Source organism: Canis lupus, chromosome 20 (genome assembly GCF_003254725.2).
Source record: "Canis lupus dingo isolate Sandy chromosome 20, ASM325472v2, whole genome shotgun sequence".
Classification (NCBI taxonomy): Eukaryota; Metazoa; Chordata; class Mammalia; order Carnivora; family Canidae; genus Canis; species Canis lupus.
The window spans coordinates 16507260-16531367 of record NC_064262.1 but is presented as its reverse complement, the minus strand read 5'-3'; positions in this window follow the sequence as shown (position 1 = coordinate 16531367).

The following is a 24108-nucleotide window of genomic DNA, read 5'->3' as shown; positions in this document are numbered from 1 at the left end:
GGAAGCAGCTTAGTGTAGCTAACTTGCATACCTACTTCCTCCTACCTCTGATCTTCATAACTACCAACTACCAACTCCTAAGGGTTCTTTTGTGAGGAACTCTTATCTGTACTATGTTGTTTTCTGCTGATTTTCTGAACATTCTGTTTTTGTTTTTGTTTTTGTTTTTATAAATGTTGTCTAATTTGTCTTCAGGCTACCGAGAAGGTGTGAAAGTCTTTGTCTCCTGGTATTTCCTTTACTCCCTTTCTACACAGGCTTAGTATCTACATTCGCCCATAGGAAGCTCTTTTTACATTTGGATTCTTTTAATTCATCACTTTGCAATTTATATTTCTACCATTTGTAGTTGTGCATCTATGTTATGTTCCTAATAGCTAAATAGTGGCCAAACCATTCCCTTAGTTAATAGCTATGTATAACCATCTCTTCAGTTTGAATCAAAGATCAATTCCATTGCACTTAAATATGATTAATGATGGAAATATCTGTTTATCAAAGGGTATTTCTCTTTTTTAAGATTTTATTTATTTATTCATGAGAGATACAGAGAGAGAGAGAGACAGACAGACAGACAGAGACACAGGCAGAGGGAGAAGCAGGCTCCATGCAGGGAGCCCAATGCAGGACTTGATCCCAGGACTCCAGGATCACGCCCTGAGCCAAAGGCAGGCACTAAACCCTTGAGCCACCCAGGGATCCCCCAAAGGATATTTCTCATGTCAAGTAGATACCCTCTCTACCTAAAGATCCCTACTTCTAGAAGACCTTATGCATGGATCTCACATTCAGCTCTTATAATAGACTTCTTCATTTGAATTTGTCTTCACATCCTTGACTCCCATTAGCTGCTTGTTTTATAATAAAAGATATCCCTAAGATCTCCTGTGTTTCTACATGCATACTAACATATCTTTATTTAAACAGTATTAGTTTCTTTCTTAAATAGAACTTTTTCCATATATTGAACACTAATTAGTTGTTAATGTGAATGTAAGGGTCACAGTTAAATATTAAATATTTGTCGATATTTTTTTTAAAAAAGGTAAGTGAGTTCTTTTAATGCAATTCCCTAAACAGATGAAAGTGTTGGTCTTGCCTTTGAGAAAATATTTAAAAATATTTTCATCAAAATTCTTGAGGAAACTGTAGAATCATTTGTAAGAAATAACACAAATCCTGTAAATATTTTACCTGGTTTTCCTCAATAGTAGTATTTCGTAAAACTGTTGTATAATATCACAATCAGGACATTGACATCGACAATTCCTTGACAGTCCATCTTATTCAGATTAATTCAGTTTGACTTGTACTCTGTGTATTCAATTCCAGTACATTTTTGTCACCTGTATAGATTTGTGTATCTACCATCATGGTTAATATATAGAAAAGTTCCATAAACACAGGATTTCTGACCTTGTTCTTTTATAACCATGTGATAGCATTTTTAATATAACTATTTTTACATTTTACATTTAGGGAAGGGTCAAAAGTCTTTTTGTCATCCAGTTCCTGTCCAGATAATTTAAATTAATTGTCTCCCTGTTCTTCCATGGAGGGCATCACTACTTGAATTATAGACTCTAGGGTGCTCTCTTCTTGCTTTTTCAGCGTTGTGATATATTGCATGTCTGTACATCATCAAAGCAAATTGCCTCTCAATGATGTGTAAGTATAATACATCATCAAAATGGGATGCAGCGATAATGCATTACCCAGAAAAAAAATGGCTATCATATTTGACAGACAAGGTCAAAGAGCGAATTCAGACAGCTTAAGCACAGTTCATCTGGAGCGTTCTGGGCCGGGAACTGAGTTTGTTTGCTTAGAATAATCCACTTGAAATGTGGACAAGGCTAAAGATGTGTGTGTGCTCTGGGTTGATTCCTTTGGTAAATTGAAAATGAGGTGGTTGAACTTCTACTAAAATGACATCTGGATGACATGTGAATAGGTTTTCTGTCCACAGGGTATTTTGAATCATGTGTATTTCTTACTCATTAGCAGTAAATTGTTTTTTTAGAGGAAGCTCTTCAACAAGATTGCAAACACCTTCAGGGTAGTAACTGTCTTATATTTCCTTTGTTTCTTCCATCGTGTCTAAAGCATTACTGAACACATGGAAGACACTCAATAAATACTTGTTTAATGGAATTGAATTTGTAAACACCAGAGACTCATGCTTCTTCTCAACATAGCTTGACACTTGGCTGCCCAGAATCTTTGTATGGTAGGTGGTAAGGTTACAGTGCTAGGATTCTGTTGGCTTACTATCCCATTTGCTGCCTGCTTTTTTGGGTGTTTTTTTTTTTTTTTTTAATCTTTTTCCTTTCTTTTTTTTCTTTCTTTTTTAAGTAGAACTTTTTGGCCAGGAGCTATTTTTATAAAGGATTTCATTCTAGCTCATGTGGGATTAAACTTTTAAGTTTGGCTTTGGGATGTGAGAAAAGTATGAAGGTTGTTCTGCACTGCAAAAAGCATAGGATTTCAGGAAGGGCTGTTTTTGACATTGGCACAGCAGTGTTTCCCCCCAATTGCTGCCAAATTAGCTTCTTTAAAACATACCATATTTATTTTTCTACTCCTTGGTTCATGGCAGTTTTATTTCAATGTCACCAGTGAAGGAGAGCACAACAATATTTTGTCTAAGAGTGGGATCTAAAAATGAATTCTCTGAGGATACATTAGAAGAAATATAAGTATTATATGCTAGAAAATAGATCATTCCCTGGTGCTTCTGTAGGACACATATGTCTCAAAAACATACATACTACAATGCAGCAAATATATAGTTCATTTTAACCAATTCTAAAAATAATCAAACCAAGTTTCTTTAATTATCTCTAACAATGGGTGTTCAAGTGGGAATTTATCATACTTGTCCTCTTAGCATGGTAAAATAAAGAGAGAGCCAATAGATTTTATTTCACATGCCTATTCTAATTGCTCAGGGACAGTTATATCAATACTTTGTTAATAAACGTTATGAGTGAGGGATGAATTAGCAATGTTTACCAGGGACCCAAGTAGAGACATGTGATATGCTACCCTGTGGAGGGGAAAGATGTAGAATAATAAGGTCTGAGCCTAATAAAGGTATCTTACCTGATAAAATTTGGGGCCATAGGTAAATCACTTAATTAAAATATATCATTGAATATTTTGAAATAGCATTGTAAGTTGCATAATGTATAATATGTGTTTTATTATACTGTTCATTGTACGTGGATTACAAAATGAAAACAATCACTGAATATTATAAACAAAAGGAACACAACAATAAAACCTTAAGTAAAAACTAACTATAGTCTCAACCATTCAAAGCCAACAATTTATTGATATTCTTATATATACCTCTGTGCATGTTATCAACTTATATGTCACCCATATGTATTATTTTAATATTTTTCCTCTTGTGTACCATGGATGTTTTTCACATCAAGAGATAATTTTTAAAAAGCTATTTTAACGTTTGCATGGCAGTCAATCATATGCATTTACCATAATTTATTAAACCAAAAACTTATTTATACATTAAAGTAGGGTCTAACTTTTGTGTATTAAATTATACTAACACTAAACAAAGATAGATAGATAGATAGATAGATAGATAGATAGATGATAGATAGATAATAGGTAAAAGTACTGTTGACACACAATGTTGTATTAGGTTCAGGTGTACTATATAGTGATTCAAAAACTCTACACCTTATGTTATGCTCATTACAAATGTAGCTGTAATCTGTCACCATGCAACACTATTACAATATCATTGACTATATTCCTTATGTTGTAATTTTCATCTTCATAAATTATTCATTGCATAACTGGGTGTCTATATCTCCCACTCCCTTTCACCTATTTTGCCCATTTCCCCCTGCCTTGCAACCATCAATTTGTTCTCTATCCATGGGTCTGTTTGTTCCTTTTTTTTTAATTTCACATATAAGTGAAATCATATGGTAGTTGTCTTTATCTGTCCAACTCATATCACTTAGCATAATGCACTCTACATGTTTCCATACTGTTGCAAGTAGCAAAATCTCATTCTTTTTTATGGCTGGGAAATATCCTTTTGCATATGCATATATGCCACACCTTCTTTAGCCATTCATCTATTGATGAATACTTAGATTGTTTCCATATCCTGGCTATTGTAAATAATGCTGTAGTAAACATAGGAATGCATATATCTTTTCAAATTAGTGTTTTCATTTCCTTTGGGTAAATACTCAGCAGTGAGGTTATTGGATTGTGTGGTGTTTCAATTTTTAATTTTTTGAGGAACATCTGTAGTATTTTCCACAATGGCTGCACCAATTTACAATTTTATCAGGAGTGCAGGAGTATCCTTTTTTCTCCACATCCTCATCAGCACTTGTTATTTCTTGTCTTTTTGATACTAACCATTCAGACAGGTATAAGGTGATATCTCATTGTGGTTTTGATTTGCATTTCCCTGATGATTAGTGATATTGAACACCTTTTTATGTGTCTGACGTTCATCTGGATGTCTTCTTTGGAAAATTGTCTATTGAGATCCTCTGCCCATTTTTTTAATCAGAATGGTTTTGGGGGGTTGCATTGTATAAATTCTTTATGCATTTTGGACTTTAGCCCCTTATCAGATATATCTTTTGCAAATATCTTTTTCCATTTAGTGGGTTGCCTTTTTGTTTTGTTGATGGTTTCCTTCACAGTGCAAAAAAACTTGTTTGTTTTGGTGTGGTTTCAGTAGTTTATTTTTGCTTTTGTTTCTTTATGATTTCAGGTCTTACTTTACTCCTTAATACATTTTGGGCTTACTGTTGTATATAGTGTAAGAAAGTGGTCTAGTTTCATGTATAGCTGTCCAGTTTTCCCAGAACTATTTATTGAAGAGACTGTCTTTTCCCAATTGCATATTCTTGTCTTTTTTTTTTTTAAGATTTTATTTATTTATTCATGAGAGACACAGAAAGAAAGAGGCAGAGACACAGGCAGAGGGAGAAGCAGGCTCCATGCAGGGAGCCCGATGTGGGACTCGATCCCGGGACTCCAGGGACTAGATCCTTGGACTCCAGGATCATGCCCTGGGGCTGAAGGCGGCGCTAAACCGCTGAGCCACCCGGGCTGCCCTCTCGTCTACTTTGTTACACTTTAATTGATCATACAAGCATGGATTTATTACTGGGCTTTCAACTGGATTTTCTTGATCTGTGTCTACTTTTGTGCTAGTACCATACTGATTTCATTATTATAGCTTTGTAGTATATCTTGAAATTTGAGACTGTGATACTTCCAGCTTTGTTCTTCCTTTTTAAGGTTCCTTGGCCATTTGAAGTCCTTTGTGGTTCCATGTAAGTTTTAGGATTGTTTGTTCTGGTTCTGTGAGAAAACATTATCACTATTTTGATAGAGATTGCATTGAATCTGTAGATTACCTGGGTGATAGAGACATTTTAATAATATTAATTCTTCTAATTCGTAAGCATAATATGTCTTTCCACTTGTTTGTCACACTAAATATATTTGAAATAAGTAGTTTCTAACTCTTTCATAAAGTTTTAAAAATTAATATTTTGGATCAAAAGCAATACAGATTTTGTGGGGTTTACTTAACATTCAAACTTTTTTTGTTTTTGTTTTTTTTTTGTTTTGTTTTTGTTTTTGAGAGCGAGGGAAAGGGAGAGATAGCATGAACAGGGTTGTGGCAGAGGGAGAGGGAGAAAGAATCTTAAGCAGGCTCCACATCCAGCATGGAGCCCAATTCCAGGCTTGCTCTCACAAATTTGAGGTCATGACCTGAGCCAAAATCAAGATTCAAACACACCCAGGCACCCCAGAAAGGAATTGTTTTAAATTACACTAGACAGGGATCCCTGGGTGGCGCAGCGGTTTGGTGCCTGCCTTTGGCCCAGGGCGCGATCCTGGAGACCCGGGATCGAATCCCACATCGGGCTCCCGGTGCATGGAGCCTGCTTCTCCCTCTGCCTCTCTCTCTCTCTCTCTCTCTGTGACTATCATAAATTAAAAAAAAAATTACACTAGACAATGTCTATGACAACGTAAGCCTTTGCCAAGAAACATATCTGATTATGAAAAGTAGGTGCAATCAGTTCTGCTAAACTGCTTACTTTGAAGAAGAGAATTTGTTCCAATACTACTGATATATTAACAGACAATTGGAGCATAACATAAATTCCACACTTGCCTATATGCTACTTTGTCTTTGAGAAACACTATGTGGATGTACAAACCAGTATCTGATTGAACGAAGATCTGTGGGAATACACACAATATAAACATGTGCATACCTCAAATATCTGCCAGCTACCTCAGTTCAGCACCTGTGTTATGTGCTTCCCTATACATATCTAGTGTTTCAACTTTCTATCTCTTTTTCAGATCATCCTTTTCCCACCATTTCATAGTGCCTCACAAGCTAAAACCCTCTGACACTCACAAGCAAACTTCAGGGTGAAGGTGAAGTACATATTTATTTTTATAATTGAAGGTGAAGTACATTTTTTTTGAAAGTGAAGTACATATTTATTTTTTTGAAGGTGAAGTACATATTTATTTTTATAATTGTATATTCCTTAATATTTCCCATACCTAAGTATGCTATCATTTTTATTAGTTTCATGTCTTACAAAGTTTATAAGGATTGTGTCAAAAATCCATGTTTCCCATAAGCTCCATGGTCTTATATCACAAGTTTGTATAGTTATGGCACTTTTTAGGAACATATATGCATATTTTAACAGATCTGATATTTGAATGTGTGCGTGTGTGTGTGTGTTTAAAGGGACTTTCTGAAAGACTACCCTAACTCAAAGCTTGTATCATTCAAAGCTAATGCTCATGAAGAATGGTAGCTGTTACTTTGCACTCATTAAGGAGCCAGAGTTATATAGCAGTTACATGGAAACCATTTATAATTTACTCATTCCAGGAGCTTTGAAGCTCTATGATCCTTAATACACTTTTAATGTATGAGTTTTGTATTAACTTCCACTGTATGTTTATAAATTTTATTTTCAAATTCACAAAATTCAAATTATCATAAAATGTGTACCCTGTATTATACTATATGGTATCATTTTCTTTCTTCCCTATTTACTTTTAAACATTCCCAGTTTTTCCAATTTAATAGAAAAAACAAATACCTCCCCAAAACCTAGCACTAACTAGGATTAACAGTTTTATAGATGGTTACTCTGCCACTTGTGTCTCTTTTATTGTGAATTGTGTGGGTTATAAATAACCCTTTTTTTCCCAATTGAATAGACATTATATAGACATTTAATTTTTTATTGATTTGCATCAGCCCTATATATACAATATTACAGTGTGATTCTCAATTGGTTGAACAATTAGTCTTTGGATGGATGAGGTAAATATTACTCCAACTATTCTAATAATACCATTAATAATATTTTATAAACAGCCATATACACTGAATGAAACTTAAGTAAGATAACCGAAAATATCCATGCCAAGAAACATCACACTTAGGATAATGATAACTAAAGATAAGGAAAAAGTATCTGGGAAGCATCCAGAGAAAAACAACACCTTACTTTTAGGAAGAAAGCACTACAAATGACAATAGATTTCTTATTAGAAACCAGGAGAGACAGAAAGAAGTGACACAACTATTGAAAGTACTGAAAGAAAAGGGCCTTTCAACCAAGAATTTTATACCCTTTAAAATTTTCCTGAATGACTAAAGAGGAAATGAAGACATTGTCAGATGAAAGAAAATTATTACTTGCAGATGAACCATAAAAGAATGACTAATGAAAGTTAATTCTAAACAAAAAGGAAGTAATAAAACAAGGAAACTTGGGACATCAGGAAAATAGAAAGAATACAGTAAGCAAAGTTACTTTAAACACAGTAGGATTTCTGTTTTCTCTGGATTTTCTAAACTATGTTTAACAGTTGAAGAAAAATATATATTTGTGTAATGTGATTCTAGATGTATGTAAAGAACATGTTTGAGACAAATATTTTTAAACATTAGAGAGTAAAGGGGCAAGAAGCAGGAGTAGTTTCTATACTTCACTCATCATGGTAAAATTACAATAGTAGACTATGATTAATATGTGTGAATAACATAAAACCCAGAGCTACCCATACCAATGGGAAGGTATAAAGTAAATTGAGAAATAAAACACAGAAAAAAATGGCAACAAAAAATAAAATGGCAGACATAAGCTCTAACATATCAATAATGTCATTAAGTGTAAATGTTTTAAATATACCATTTAAAAGGCAGAGAATAAATAGCAAAGTCAATTTTAAAATTTCACCTGTGTGCTCTCTACAAGAAAATCACTTAACATGTAATATAAGTAGATTGAAAATAAAACGATGAAGTATTACATAGGATACAAACATTGATCAAAGCAAAGAGAGAGTGGCTAAATTAACATCATACAAAATAGATTTCAGAGAAAAAAATTATTAAACAGGTGATATATGTGTCAAACCACAGAAAAGATCTAGCAACCTAAAATGTGTATGCATCAAAGAGAACTACAAAATTTACCATTCAAAAACCAATAGAGCTAAAAGGAAAAGTTGGCAAATCTGCATAATTGGAGACTTCAATTTCCTTTTCTCAACAATTGAAAGAATGATTAGAGGGAAAGTCAATAAAGATAAAGGAGAACTCAGCAGAAACCTCAACCAATCCCACAACAACATGTCATGTATAGTTTCTTTTCAAGTGTCCATAAAACATATACAATGAACCATGTGGTGGGCCATATAACAAACGTCGCAAATATAAAAGAATTAAAACCATAGAGAATGATCCCCAACAAAAAATGAAATCCAAATAGAAATCCATAACAGAAAGGTTAAAGAAAAATCTCTGAACACATGAAAACTAAACAACACTCTTCTGTAAGTCAAAGTTGCAAAGAAAATTGAAAAAGCAAGCAAAACAATAAACTAAATAAATATTAAAATACAATATATAAAAATTTGTTGGAATAATGCTAATGCATATCAATAATCTAAGACCAAAAACACAAGAATCTAAATAGGGAAAAGCAAAATTAACCCAAAGCAAGAAGAAGGAAGGAAATAATAAAGAGAAGACTATAACCTTCTAAAATTAAAAACAGGAAAAGAATAGAGAATATCAGTGAAAGAACTGATTCTTTGGAAGGAATAAAAAATTACGAATCAAAGGAAAGAGCACACAGACACCAAAATTAGAATTTTAATATCATTTACATTCATTAGAAACTAAATACTAGATGTAAATCTTATGAAACATATACAGGACTTTTATGTGAAAACTACACAATGCTGATAAAAGTAACTAAAGACAATTGAAATAAATGGAAAAAAATTGTGTTGATAGACAAAGAGTAAACATAGGAAAGATGTCATTTTTCCTAAAGTGACTTATCAGTTAAAAAAATTCCTATCAAAATCATAGCAAGGCTATAGAGACATTATTTTAAAATTTATATGGAAAGACAAATGAACAAAACATTTGTATGAAAGAAGAATAATATAGGAAGAATCAGTTTACTCAAATACAAACATTTTTTAAACACTTTATATGGAAAGGCAAATGAACAAAACAATTGTGTAAAAGAAGAATAAAGTAGGAGGAATCAGTTTACTCAATTTTAAAATGGTAAATCCAGATGGGTTGGTATTTGCAAAGCAAGACACATAGATCAATGATACCAGACAGAAACCCCTGACTTTGATTCCCTGTCACACATCCAACTGATCATATACAAATGTGCAATACAGTGCAAAGGAGGAAAGACAGTCTTTTCAACAAATGATGCTAGAGAAATAGAACATTCATAGACGAAAAAAAAAAAAGAATACTGAAGTCTTACACTCTACAAAAATTAACTCACAATGGATCACGGACTTCAATATAAGTGTAAAATTACAAAACTTTTAGAAGACATTCAGGAGAAGTTCTTGGGAATCTAGAAGTAGGCAGAATTCTTAAACTTGATACCAAAATTATGATTCATAAAAGGTAAAATAAATTTAAAAACCTTTCTTTACAAAAGTTCTTATTGATAGGATAGAAAGAAAAGTTACATATGGAAAGAAAATATTTGCAAATCATGTATCAGTGGACTACTATATAGGGAATATAGAGAATGCTCCAAACTCAATTATCAAATGGCAAAATAATCCAATTAAAACTGAGCAAAAGGGGGATGCCTGGGTGGCTCAGCAGTTAAACGTCTGCCTGTAGCTTAGGGCGTGATCCTGGAGTACTGGGATCCAGTCCCATGTCGGGCTCCCTGCATGGAGCCTGCTTCTCCCTCTGCCTATGTCTTTGCCTCTCTTTCTCTGTGTCTCTCATGAATAAATAAATAAATAAATAAACACTTAAAAAAATAAATAAATAACACTGAGCTAAAGATACTGGGTACCTGGAAAGCTCAGTCCATTAAGCATCGAACTCTTGATTTTGGCTCAGGTCATGATCTCAGGACTGTGAGATTGAGCTTTGTGCTGGGCTCTATCCTGGGCATGAAGCCTGCTTAAGATTCTCTCTCTCTCCCTTTCCATCTGCCCCTCCTCCCTTCTAAAAAAATAAAATAAAATACAATAATTAACGTCCTCCAACATACATCTATATATGGCTGACTCCTAAGTTTCAAAAGCTATTGTTTTAGCAGATTTGCAGTACATTTTCTGACCTTCTGCAATAAAATGTGATTACTGTTCATTTTTTTCTCTTCTAAACAGTTTGCTTATTTTGCAAGGATATATGAAAAAATAAAAGGTACTGTTCAGATTAGAGTTTTTGTAAGATGTACCATGCCTATTTATCATACTATGAAGGATTATCATAAATCATAAAAATGTGGTTGTTAGGAAAATGACAAAGAAATATAGTCAAAAAAGAAGATTACATCTGCATAATTTTCAAAGGTCAACATAATACAACATGAACCTTGAACTTTGAAAATTTGATCAAAATACAGACACTGAACTTTCCTAAGATAAGTTTCTTTCTTTCTTTCTCTCTTCTCTTCCCTTCTCTCTCCTCTGTTCTCCTTTCTCCCTTCCATTCTCCTTGTCTCTCTTTACCTCTTTTTACTCCCTCCAACTTTTTGTGTGTCTTTCATTCTGTTGTAGTATCAGCGTCATGTATGTTTATATATTTTAGAGAAAAAAAAAACTAGATGATCCAGACTATTGTACCCTCTGCTTCATACTTAGGGAAGTAAATGTAAAGAAGTCATGTTCCATTTTTATCAAAACATTCTATTACATTTGAATAAGACAAGTAGGAGTTGTTATATTATTTAAAACTTCTAAATGCCCCTCTTACCAAAAGTTATTTATAGAATTCAATTTTTGTGGGGAACAGGAGGCAGATGAGTGTATAAAGATTAAAATCTTTTAAATTCTGTTCATGTTATTTGGTGATTTTCACTACATTTTACTACATTATGTTTGGTGATTTATTGAGCTATTTATTCAGGTTTACATAGGTCCAAGTGATTCCAACCCTCCTTAATTAGCTTAGTAATTCTTAACCTGGTTGCATATTTGAATTATTAGGGAAAATTCCCAAGTCATATTGCAAAGCAACCATTGATTTAGCCTAAGAAATTTAATTGCATTTCATGCCATAAGGACTAAAATATCCAATTGTAGGTCCAGTTGATTTCAGGCCTAACTAGATCCAGTACTTCAATCATAATGTCAGAATGTTTTATATTCCTTTAAAACTCATTTTTCTCCACATGTTGACTACATTCTCTTTTATAAATAATTTTCTGCAAAAAAAATTAAAAAAAAATTTTCTTCTGCATGTGCTTAGAGTAGGTGACCACAGTCATCTCTACCTCATTAGTGGCTCCTAATCTAAGAATGCTCATGGCTTGTAAAGTCAAATTAGGTAACATGACTGTATCTGGGGCAGGGCCAATGCTATGAGTTACAACTTTCTGTTTAAAATATCTATTCATTCTTTCCATCAATCAGTAGTCAGTTGGTAAACATTAGAAGTAGATTCTCTTTAGAGAAATTAATGAACTTACTTTTTAAAGACTGTTGGGATCCCTGGGTGGCGCAGTGGTTTAGCGCCTGCCTTTGGCCCAGGGCGCAATTCTGGAGACCCGGGATCGAATCCCACGTCGGGCTCCCGGTGCATGGAGCCTGCTTCTCCCTCTGCCTATATCTCTGCCTCTCTCTCTCTGTGTGTGACTATCATAAATAAATAAAAATTAAAAAATAAATAAATCAACTTACTTTTTAAAGACTGTGCTTTAGAGAAATTAAAAGCTGTTTCTCAATTTATTTTGGCTATTTTTTTGCATTCTCCCAATTATATTTTAAACAGAAAGTTTGCTTTTCTTAAATCAATTTTTTAAAAATACTTAACGAGTACAATCTTCTCAAATCTTATTATATCATGTTTCTGGTAGCTTTAAATGCACAATCAAGGTGTCAATGGGTCAGTGATCCCTCTGAAATCCTTTTGGGGGGGTACTGCCTTTGTTCTTTATAGCTTTTGGATGAAGCTATGTAATTCTTGATACTTCTTAAACCTGTGTGACTCCAGTCTCTACCATCAGCATCTCCTGGAGTTCTGCCTGTGTGCATCTTTGTCTCCCTCTAGCCATCTTTTTACAAGGACATCAGTCATTTGGGGTTAGGGGTCTAACCTACTCCAGTATGACATCTTATTAACTAACTATATCTACAAAAACCCTGTTTCCAAATAAGGTCACATTCCATAGTACTGTGGGTTAGCACTTCAACATAACTTTTTTGGGGAGGACACAATTCAGGCCATAAAACTGTATGAAACTGGATATGAAAAAATGTGTATATGTGGAGTCATTTGCATAGTATTACAAGTAACAGTGCCAGGATTTAAACAAAATTCCATCTCCAGAATACCAAGCAAAGATGAGTTATTTACCTCACTTCTTGCAGCTGATAACAGTTTTCCATTGCCTGAGTGTGGTGTCATTGTCTAATAGGAGTATAAGAAAAACTTACCAAGCAAGAGTAAGTCCATAGCAAAGGAAATTAGTGCTGTATAGAATCTCTCACACTGCATTTCACAGAGTAGATAATAGGTATTCATTGAATGAATTTTAGCCAATGGGAAAATAAAATATGATATAGAATTTCCACCTGATTCCAGTACGATTCCACACTGATTGATGACAATCCACAGTTATTTTGTCCATATGAAATATGATCAAGATTTATAAAAAATTATCCTAAAAATCTAGAACCCTGAGGAATCTTTCATATTGCCTTAATTTATAAAATTATTAAGCTGAGTGATATGTGTTTTAGAGAGAATTATTCTCATGTCAAAAATTATAAATAGGAAAGAACATTACTACTGTTATTTGATTAATTGTCAAAATAAAGTGGAGCTTGCTAGCCTTAAATATATCTTGGTTGATTTATACATATGTGGATGAAAAGAGAAATAAGCTAAACAAATTCTATCTATTTTAGAATATTTCAGAAGTTTATTTTGCCTTGTATTTTAGATATATGAAGATTTTTTCAAAAGATTTATTTTATTTTTGAGGAAGAAGCATGAAGAACAGTGGCAGAAGGAGAAGGAATCTCAAGCAGACTCCTCACTGAACTTGGAACCCAATGGAGGCTTGCTCCCACACCCCCATTTCAGGACCCTAGCTGAAACCAAATCCATTGCCCAACTGACTGGGCCACCAAGGCTCATCAGAATACTTCAAGTAAGTATGTGTTTTCGTTTTAAATTAACAAAGAAAAAACCAAATTGAAGCATCACATTCTGCATCAGGTATTTCAGTTTACCATGAAAAGTTACAATGTGGCTATGAGCAAAATGCCAAAGAGCAGAATAAACATGTATGCTGATAAGTAGTTAAAACTAAAAACTATGCTGTGCATTGTGGTGGGATAGCAAATGCCATTCAGCAGATGTGCTGGTGTTTATTCCAGTTCTTTACTGAAACCAGCTTTGGAACAGGGATACCACTTCAAATACCTTAAAACCAATTCAAGAAATATACACGACTGAAATTGGATGGGGTAGTACAAATGTGGGAATGTGAGAAAATGGCACATGTGGGAAAAAAAAATAGGATGATCTAAAGAGTAAGTTCCTTCTCATGGCATTCAAAGTCTTTTTTTCTTTTCCTAACCTCTAAAATATTGTGCTAGCCAATCAAAGCAACTCTAAGGTCTTACCTAATTAGATTCCATCAGCGGCAATGTGAACTCTGAGGGTCAGGGAACTGCTGTAATATGTAATTACAGAAACAAAACAACTCAACAGTAAACACACATAAGAAGATTTAGTTGACTAAATAGCAGGACCTGAAGCACCATCATTGAATAGCATCATATCCAACAATTGATTACTTAATTTAATTTGTTTATAAAGGTAATATGCAGATTTGATTACATTTTTATTTGAGACCAATTTTCCAGATAAAGAGGCACCATTGCACAGTGATTTATCTGTCTGCTTGCATTCACAATGCAGAACAAACAGGTGTTCTGCAATCCATTCTATAGGTGGGATCTTTTCATTATTTGAATTACTTCCCTAAAGAACCACTTACAACAATAGAAATAAGAGCAAAATTGCTATGATTGACAATTTTCTTTTACTATTCATGAGTAGTAGATGCATGAAAGCAGACTTTACAAAATAATGAGGTTTCTCATTCTGTCTTTACACCCTATGAGGGAGATTATATCTCATTATTCAGAATATAGAAATGTATATTTTTAATATGATTTCAAATCTTCATAAGCCCATGAACAATAAGAATAGGCCAGTAAGAATAGGATATTTATTTATCCTTCACTTATACTTTATTCTCATTTTCAAAAGCAAAATAATAGGGCAAAGTGATTTAAGTGTTTCTTAAACTAATTTTATGGAAATTATTTGTTATATTTTTAGAGCAAAATTTGCGTATCTCCTCACCTACTTCCATACACCTTCATATTCACAACTCTAATTGATTTAATTTTTTAATGTTAAATAAAGAAATTGTTTTAACTAGCCACATATTTATAAACGCTTTCTAGAAAATGTGTGTGTGTGTGTGTATATGTGTGTGTGTGTGTGTGGTCCTCAGTTACTTACCATGTCTGAGTTGTTCTGATAGCCATTCTAGTAACTGGGGGAAGGGAAAATTAGGAAGGTCACCTGCCAGTGTTAGGTTCATGGAAGGATGCTTTGTAAAACAGGCCTAATGTTAGGTAGAAGACACACACAGTTTTAACATAATCCACTACTAAAATTATGCTAAAGATGGGGGTGGAGAGTGAGAAAAGACATTTAGTTTTTTAATAAATCTGGAGAGGGCTATTAGCTGAAATTCATATGCTAACATGTCTGAACATATATATTCAGTCTGTTAAAAAATTCAAATGAGTAAATCTGAAGATCTAACTGGCTGTGATTCATTGAATCAGCATCCTATGTAGCAAATAAAGGGGAGCTCCAATGAGCTGTACAAAACAGAAGGTTGTTATGGAAAGGAGGATGGGACAAGACATTATTAGCTAAAGAAAAGAAAGAATTGTTTCAGGCAAGGTCAGCTTTCCCTAGAGGGAAGGGGGGGGGTAGTTCTTTATCATGCAAATTACCTCATTTTCCTTTGGAAGATTGAGAAAGCCTATGAGACAGATTACCTCGTTGGTGCAGAACAGAAATTCCAGGTTGATTGGCATAAAGTTCCACTTACTGAAATTAAGTTTGGTGTGCTGGCCTAAGGGCAAGTGACTCCACTTTGGACCTTTAGTTTCCTTTTTAGCAATTCAAAGGAAATGAAAGCACTCTTCTAAGATAAAGGCAGAAGCTAGGGATGTGTTAACTGCTAAGGATACAGGAAGAGAAAGCAGCATTGAGGAGAGAAGGATTTAAAAAAATGATGGACTGGGATAAGAGAGAAGATTCACATTACAAAAGACTAGTTGTGTATGTGTAGTAGAGAAGACAACTTGTCCATGAGGGATGTTCTCCAGACATGGCCAAGGCTTGAACCTTCAACCTGTACCTTTGTTTGATACATTAAAACATGATATCCAGACCTTTGCCACTTCAAGTGTGATTTGTAAACCATCAGCACTGGTGTCATCTTAGAGCTTGTTAGAACTGCAGACTCTTAGAACCTATGCCAGGCTTATTGAATTAGAATCTGCATTTTAAGAAGATGCCAGATGATCCCTGTGCACATTACATTGGAGAAGCCTTGAGCTGAACTATAGAGAGCTAGCCCACAGGGTCTATGTGTAGACTGTTTGGTCTAAGGCACAATACAGCTGACTCTCTTCACCATTTTATTCTCTAGTCACTTTATTGACTGTGGATAAAAGAACCCTGAAATCTGGTGTATAGCAGCTTTACATAAACAGCACACCGAGGGAAGCTAGTACAGAGGGAAGGAAATTTACTTTACCTCTTTTCAAAATTTTTAAAAATTTAGAGAGTTGTCCTTTAAAACACATTTTCTCTCTCGCAGTTTAATCTTTGTAGTCCAACTTGTTAGAGGATCTCAAAGACTCTCTCCTGCATGATTGAGCTGCACTGGCTGACAGGTTTTGCACCCTGCCATCCCACCCCACCTCTTTGGCTAGCTTGATTCCCCATCTCCTTTATCAGAGGGGCCTCAAAACTGTGGAAACAGCCAGTGACTTGACACTGACCGTCAAATCCTTAAAGACACTCAATTTACCATTGCACTTCACACGGAATTTGCATTTCTAAAGTAGAGCTAGGACAGCATGAAATATAACCAAGACTTTTCTCCCCAGAAGCAAAAGTATATTCTGAAAACATGTTCAGAGGAGTCCTTACCTATTTCCTGAGATCATAATATTTTGTATCCCTATCTGCCTTGTTGAATACATTTTCAAATCTTTAAGGATTTTGTTTTTATCTTATATCCAGATTTCCACTAAAAAGCAAAAAATGCACTCAAGCTCACTCTCCTGTCCCCTTTACATGGATTAATTTAATAATCAATTGAATGACATGGACATGTATCTCTTTTAAATCTATGCAGGCAGAAAGAAAAATTGGGCAGGGTTAATCTTTTAAAAGCAAAATAAAGTTTTCTGTTTGGGATTGATTAGATTGCTAGGGGATTAAGCCCTCTGTTGGTAATGCTCTACGGTTTGGGGCAGTTAGAAGGAAAGGGATTTGGGTTTCTGCTTTAAAAATAAATCTGTAAAGTTTTAAAAGGATTTGCTATTTCTTTGGGGAGTCACCATTGTACTTGGTGATTGTCAAGATCTGCCATTTTTTCTGCTTGGGTGGAAAACAAGATGGACCTCAGATCTTTTCCACATATTATCAACACCTTTTGAAAAATGAATTGATTCTTTGGCTTTAATAGCACCTCATGAGTAAAGGAAATCAAGAAAAAGGACAGGAAGATAAAGTAAAAATGAAAATTGATTGTTATGTAGGATACTAAGTAGACATATTAGTGTAAGGAGGATGTGTAAATGCTTGCACCAAAGGAATATCCAATATTTAATTTTTAGAATTTTTGGAACAGTTTTAGATTTATAGAAAAATTACAAGATCATACAGAGAGTTCTTCTCTCCCACTCAATTTCCCCTATTACTAATATCCTACATTAGGATAGTAGCTTTGTTTCAATTAATAAAATAGTATCGCTAACATTATTAGTAATTTAAGTCTGTGGTTTATTCAGATTTCTTTAGTTTTAAGCTGGAGTCCTTTTTCTGTTTCAAGTTATATACATTTTGTTGTTGCTAGGGAGTAAAAATTTCTGTCCCCTCCAAGGTCCTCCGAGCTAGATGAAGAATCAAATTGTCATGAGACAGATCAACAGGAAAAAATCAAATTTAATAGGCATATATGTGGAGAATCCACACAGACATGGAAATTCCAATGATAGTCAGGCAAAATGAGGTACATATGTCATTCTGAACTAAGTAGAAGGGGGTCAGGATCTGGGACTTCAGAGGAAAGGAATGCACTTCACAGGGTGATAAAAAGAACAGATGTTTGGTAATTAGATTTTAGCCCTGCCGTATAGATGGGTCACTCTGTATTTCTCCCTCATTATAACCTTATTTATCTCTCTTAATAACCCTTATTCTGGGAAAGAGCCCCAATTTAAATTATTCTGTGTAGTTAAGGGAGGGACAAATGTTCCCTTGAGCCATAGGGTCTCAAGTGCCTTCAGCTTAAAATAATCCACATGCCAAAATGACACAATCTGGGAGAGGCTGTCCTGAACCCGTTCCCTGTCATGTTTTCTTAAGCTACTCTTGACTGCACTTCACAGACCTCCCTATTTTTTGTGGCCTTACCATTTTTGAGTGACAATCATTAAGTATTTTTGTAGAATATCACTCAATTGAGGTATTTGCAATGTTTTCCCCCTGATTAGACTGAGATCCAGGTTTTTGAGATAGATAAAAATTCCATTCTCATCAAATCATCTCAAGGATAAATGTTATCAACATGATATCTCTGTTTATGTTGACCTTGACCAACATATGTTTGTCAGGTTTCTCCAATGTGAAGCTACTTTTTCCTCCCTTTACACACTGTATACTATGGAAGGAAGTTACTATCCATAACCCACATTTAAGAAGTAGGGCCTAATGGTCCATATTCTTGAGATATAGGGGGAAGAGTATCTACATAAATTATTTGACATTATTCTATGTGGGAAATGGGTTTATTCTCCTTATTTATTGATTTATATATCTATTAAATCACCACTTCACTTACTTCATTATAGACTCATGAATATTTGTTATAATTTGGGCTATAATGTTACATTTTTGTGGCTTTGGCCATTAGGGATATTTTAGATGGCTCCTGGAATACACCATTCTTAAAAGCAAAATGAAACAGTGATGAGAAACAAGAAGGCTGGAAAGCCATATTATATAGTAAAAAGAACTGAGCATTTATAGACAAAAGTCTAGTTTAGAATTTACAGCTGATGGAGCTTCCTCAATTGTCAGCAGTAGAATCATTCTTAATGTTACTTGTGTGTACACTGGGAAGACTATTAAGGCCTGGCTGTACTTAAAACTAAAAGAACACTACACCCTTTTGTTAAAATATAAAATGAGTCAGGACACTTGGGTGGCTCAGTGGTTTAGCATCTGCCTTTGGCTCAGGGCATGATCCTAGGGTCCAGGATAGAGTCCTGCATTGGGCTCCTTGTGAGGAGCCTGCTTCTGCCTCTGCCTATGTCTCTGCCTCTCTCTCTCTCTCTCTCTGTGTCTCTCACGAATAAATAAATAAAATATTTAAATATATATACATGTAAATTATATATATGTATAATGAGTCAATTGTTAAAACACACTAAGAGGGAATTCATTATGCTAATGTGATATTTATAATGATATCCAACGATTAGTAAGCATGATTTACTGAGAATTGACTATAAATCTCAACATTGCTTTTCCATAGGATTGCTGATAGAAATGCAACAAAAGGAATAAGAATTGAATAAGTCAATAGACAGGGGGTCTTTCAGATATCTCTGAATTATGTTAGGCATGGGGAGAAGCAGTTCAGGTTAGCAAAGTTCAAAAGATCCCACTGACAGATCTGTGGAGCAAAACTTTGTACTCTAAAGAGGTAGAGTTGTTAGGAACCTTTGATATGAAGAACACTATAACTGGGGGAAAAAAATAAAATAAAATAAAAAATGCCTTGGGAGAAGCTTTTATGGATTCATGGTATTTCTCATGGGGCACAAGTAGGTGGGTAAAAGGTTATAAATCCTTGTTATATATTTAATAAAATTCAACAGAAGAATTTCCTATTTTAGTTTATGAAAATCAGAAATTTATTAGACTGTAACATTCCTTTGTTAGATTCAGTGATTAATTTGGAAATGAATTATACTAAACACTAGGGTGCCATATTGTATAGCAAGTGTTTTTCATGAATTGAGTCATTGCTTATTAAACATGAAATTAATCAGCAAGTCATTGTCACTGAAACTTTTAGTCTCTACTAATGTTAACTTGGAGTTGGACTTGATGTGCACCCAAAGGAAGCTACAGCATTTCTTAATGCTTTTGTGAATAAGTTATTTATGCAAACTTGGAACAGGATTTCACCCCAGTAAACTTAACAGTTACTCTAGAAAAGATACTCAGGTTACCATTTTCCCCAGACTGCCTGATTTCTACCTTATTGCCACCTTTGTTTCAATCCAAGACTCATTAGTTCTTTGCAGATAAGGATGGAATAGTAAATAACATTCAAATCAGTGATACTATGATTTAGTGTTACATGGGGATGTACCAGAAATCCATGTTTAATTCTCTTTAACACTTCTTTTACATACACAGACTCCCCATCTGCAATTTATCTCTAATGGTAGTAAGGTGACAATAAAAATTATTAATTGCATACCTTACTTCAGGTACTGTTCTAATTACATCCAGTATATCCATGTAGTCATGGTTTTAAAATGAGTAACTTTTGCTCAGTAGCAATTTGCAGTTTATAAAAATCTTTCATATATTTTGAAGATGTGAAACTCAGCCCATATACACTGATGTGCAAAAGCAAACAAACAAAACATAAATAATAATAAAAGCAACAAACAAAACATAAATAATAATAAAAGACATAGTCTTTTATTACCAATCATATCTAAATCCCACCAAGAATTCGGAAAATTTAACCTCAGTTTTTTTCAGGGTTTCTCCAAACTTAAAGCATGTTGTTGGTATGTATGGAATCTTAAATAGTGCCAAGATGAACCATGGACTGTGGTCAATGAGTCACCTTCGCCAGTTAATAATGAGACATAACATCTGGGCTTTTGGTTTTCTGAGTAATTTATGGCTTCTGCCTTTATCCGTCTTTATGCACTATTTACCCTTTTTTCCCCAGATCTTCATATCTTTTCTGAATCACTGCCCTAGATCTACTATTATCTTTTTTCAACATTTCCCATCATTTTTGCTATGGCTCTATTTTTGAGACAAGCCCTTAGTTAATGCCCAGTATATCACCTCTGTTCTGCAAGGCTTAGAAAGAGCCAAGAAGCTATTTTGGCTCTTTCAAGTTTGTTCTCAGCTATATCCACCTACTAAGCCAACAAGCACAAGCCCATTGAGTGGACAAATGCAATATAAAGACAGAGAAAAATAAGGTATATATCTAAAAATAGAATCCCACTATAAATGATTTTATTTGATTTACATAGTGGAATGTAAATTAGGTCTCTCTCTCTCTCTCTCTCTCTCTCTCACACACACACACACACACACACACACACACTTTATAGAAAAAATATATTCAGACTTGATGAGACCCATAGGGACTATTAGTATCAGGATCAGACTTGGAAACACATTTCTCTGATACTATGTTTTATATAGTCCTTTCCACTTTATCATCCTAAATCTTTTACTTTTGAAGTAAATTCTTTCAATACTCCACAAATGATTATAAAAGCCTGTGATATTAAAAATATGATGTTAGACACTGCAGACCAGAAACAGAATCATGTGGCTATTTTGATAAAGCACCTTCATTTTATAGATTAGAAATTGGGATTTACAATCATTAAGGGTTTTAACTATGAGTATAAATGTAGTGACCGTCAGGATTCATGTCTGGTCTAGAACTCATTAAACTCTGGCCTTTTTCAGTCTAACAAAACATACTTCTGAACTTCAAGGAAACTTGATGATGGTTTAAAGAGATGAACAATTGTTTTAGTAATACCTACAAGATTTTGCTGTCTGCCATATACCTTGTCTGAGTGACAAGATTTAGAGGTAAAGATAAGTGACAAATCCCTCCAGCTGGAGAATCCAGGGCACAAAGAGGAAGTGGAATTTGATTTGGGACTGATGAATGGGATTTCATCAAGTGGGAATCTCAGATAAAGACACTCAAAGCAGAAGAAAGAGCACAAGAAGGAAATTCCACAAAATCATTCTGATGACTGGAAGAGCCTGGTTATCATAAACGGAATAGAGAAGGAAATGAAGTGCTTCAGCTCTGGGTGAACATCAGAAAGAAAAGTGAGATTAAAGCCAGTAGTTGTGATGAGCCACATGTAGCTTCAAGGCATCAAGGATAGGGAATTGATATGGTCTCTGGGAATTTATAGCCAACACTCCCATGTTTTCCAGTTGAATTTTGATATCTAGAGTAAATACTTTGTCTTTTCTTATTGGACCTACTTTTCTTCAACTCTTTAGGGCCTCTCTGTTAATTCTCTTTCCTTCTGACACTCTTTGTCCTCTCAAAGCATTACTATAACATTTTTCCATCTCTGAGTACAGTGGAAAGAAACACAAGGAGAGGACTTCTCATCAATTACTTTCCCCTCTAGAGATGGAAGGGGAGACTTAAGACTGATGACATCTTTTGGAGAAATTATATAGTCCCAGGTATATTTCTTGTTTTGGGAAGAAAAACTTGAATGTGTTCTTCAAGTAAAATCAGAAATTGAGGTTCTTTTTTTGCTAGCCTGATTAATATTTCTGTTTAAAATATACAAATGAGATGCACTTAATTTTTGAACACCAGCTACTTTTGAATCCCTCTCTTGTTTTCCTCCTTTTTTGTCTTTGTTCTTTTGCAAAATCAAAATTACTAGAATTTGGAACCTCTGTGAGGGAAGGTACTTTATCTAGTTTGTTCACTACTGGGGGCCAGAATACGCTTCACACACAGTTCAAGTAATAATTAAGCTGGTTGTTTTTAGCTCAGTCTGCATTGTATTTAATGTTCTTTTTTGAAGGTCTAAGTCTGATTGTGTAATCAATTGTTTAGACAAGAGATGCATAAATTAATTGAGTTGGATAATCCCAATGGCCTATCCAAGATTAAATTACAAAACTATAATTGTATTCCATTAGACGTACTTTTATATAACAGCAGCATATTAACATGTTTGTTTAAATTGTTATCAGTGAGTCTGGAAACCAGTTAAATGAGGAAGCAAAACATGGCATTTGATGGCTGTACAAGTCATTTTATTGTTTCGAATATACTCTAACACCAGGCACATCATTTAGATTTTATGACAAGATGCAATAACCAGCCACCTGTGAAGATAAAATATATTTTTTTCAAATAAAATTTATTTCTAGCAAGCTTTATTATGCATATTTCGTTTGTGGTCTTGTCATACTAGTCATGGGTGTCACATATCAGGCATGATGAAGAGAATATCTTTACGATATAGTTTTTCAAGGGAAACTGTATCACGAAGAAGGAATTATGCCAAACAAGAAAATGATTTATTATGAACCAAACTAACTACTCTGACTCTTTTACAATGGGATTGGGGTTAGAGACAACTAGGAGAGAGTAACACACATGATCCATCAGAATTAGTTTATGTTTCATAAAAAAGAAACAAAATATGTTGTTTCTTTTAGGCTTGAAATTTTCAGGTAAAGTTGATGCTTAATCAAATTAATTGAATGATGAATCTCCTTAAATCAAGGTACATTTCACACAAATTTCAAATTCAGTGGTTGCCAGAGAGTCAATAATACAATAACACTCATGGTAACCACAATATCTTTCCCACCCATTTTTCTCCCCAGAAGCAAAGTCTTCTGATTTTATTTTTTTATGAATGTTACCTCTATAAAAGAGCGGGCAAACTTTTCCCCTTTGCCTTCCTTCTTTGCTCCTTCCTCACTCTTTCATTCCTTTTCAGTCCTCTCAAATTTAGTTTCTCTCCATCGTCTTTGTGCCTACAGAATAGATAGCAAGCAATCTAATATATGCTCCTTCCATTAGCAGTAAACTTGATTTTCTTCTCTCAAGATACTTTTGGGAGGATCTTTATATTTTTTACTGTACAGAAAGTTCAAAAACAATGTCTGTGTTCATTATCTTCTTTTATTCTCTATTTGTTCTGTTCTAAGATACTGGACCTTCTGAGTTTGTCTTTTTTAAAGATAATTTTTGCTTTCTTCTGGTTTATTTAAGAGGATTATTTATTTAAAAGTGATAATTAATTTTTAACAATTATGTTTTTATTCTCTAGGTGATGTTTCTTTTTTTAAAATTTTTGTAGCATGTTATTCTTTTTAATGGTTGTAATAGGATTTTGAATCTTTCTGTATAGATTATAACTGCA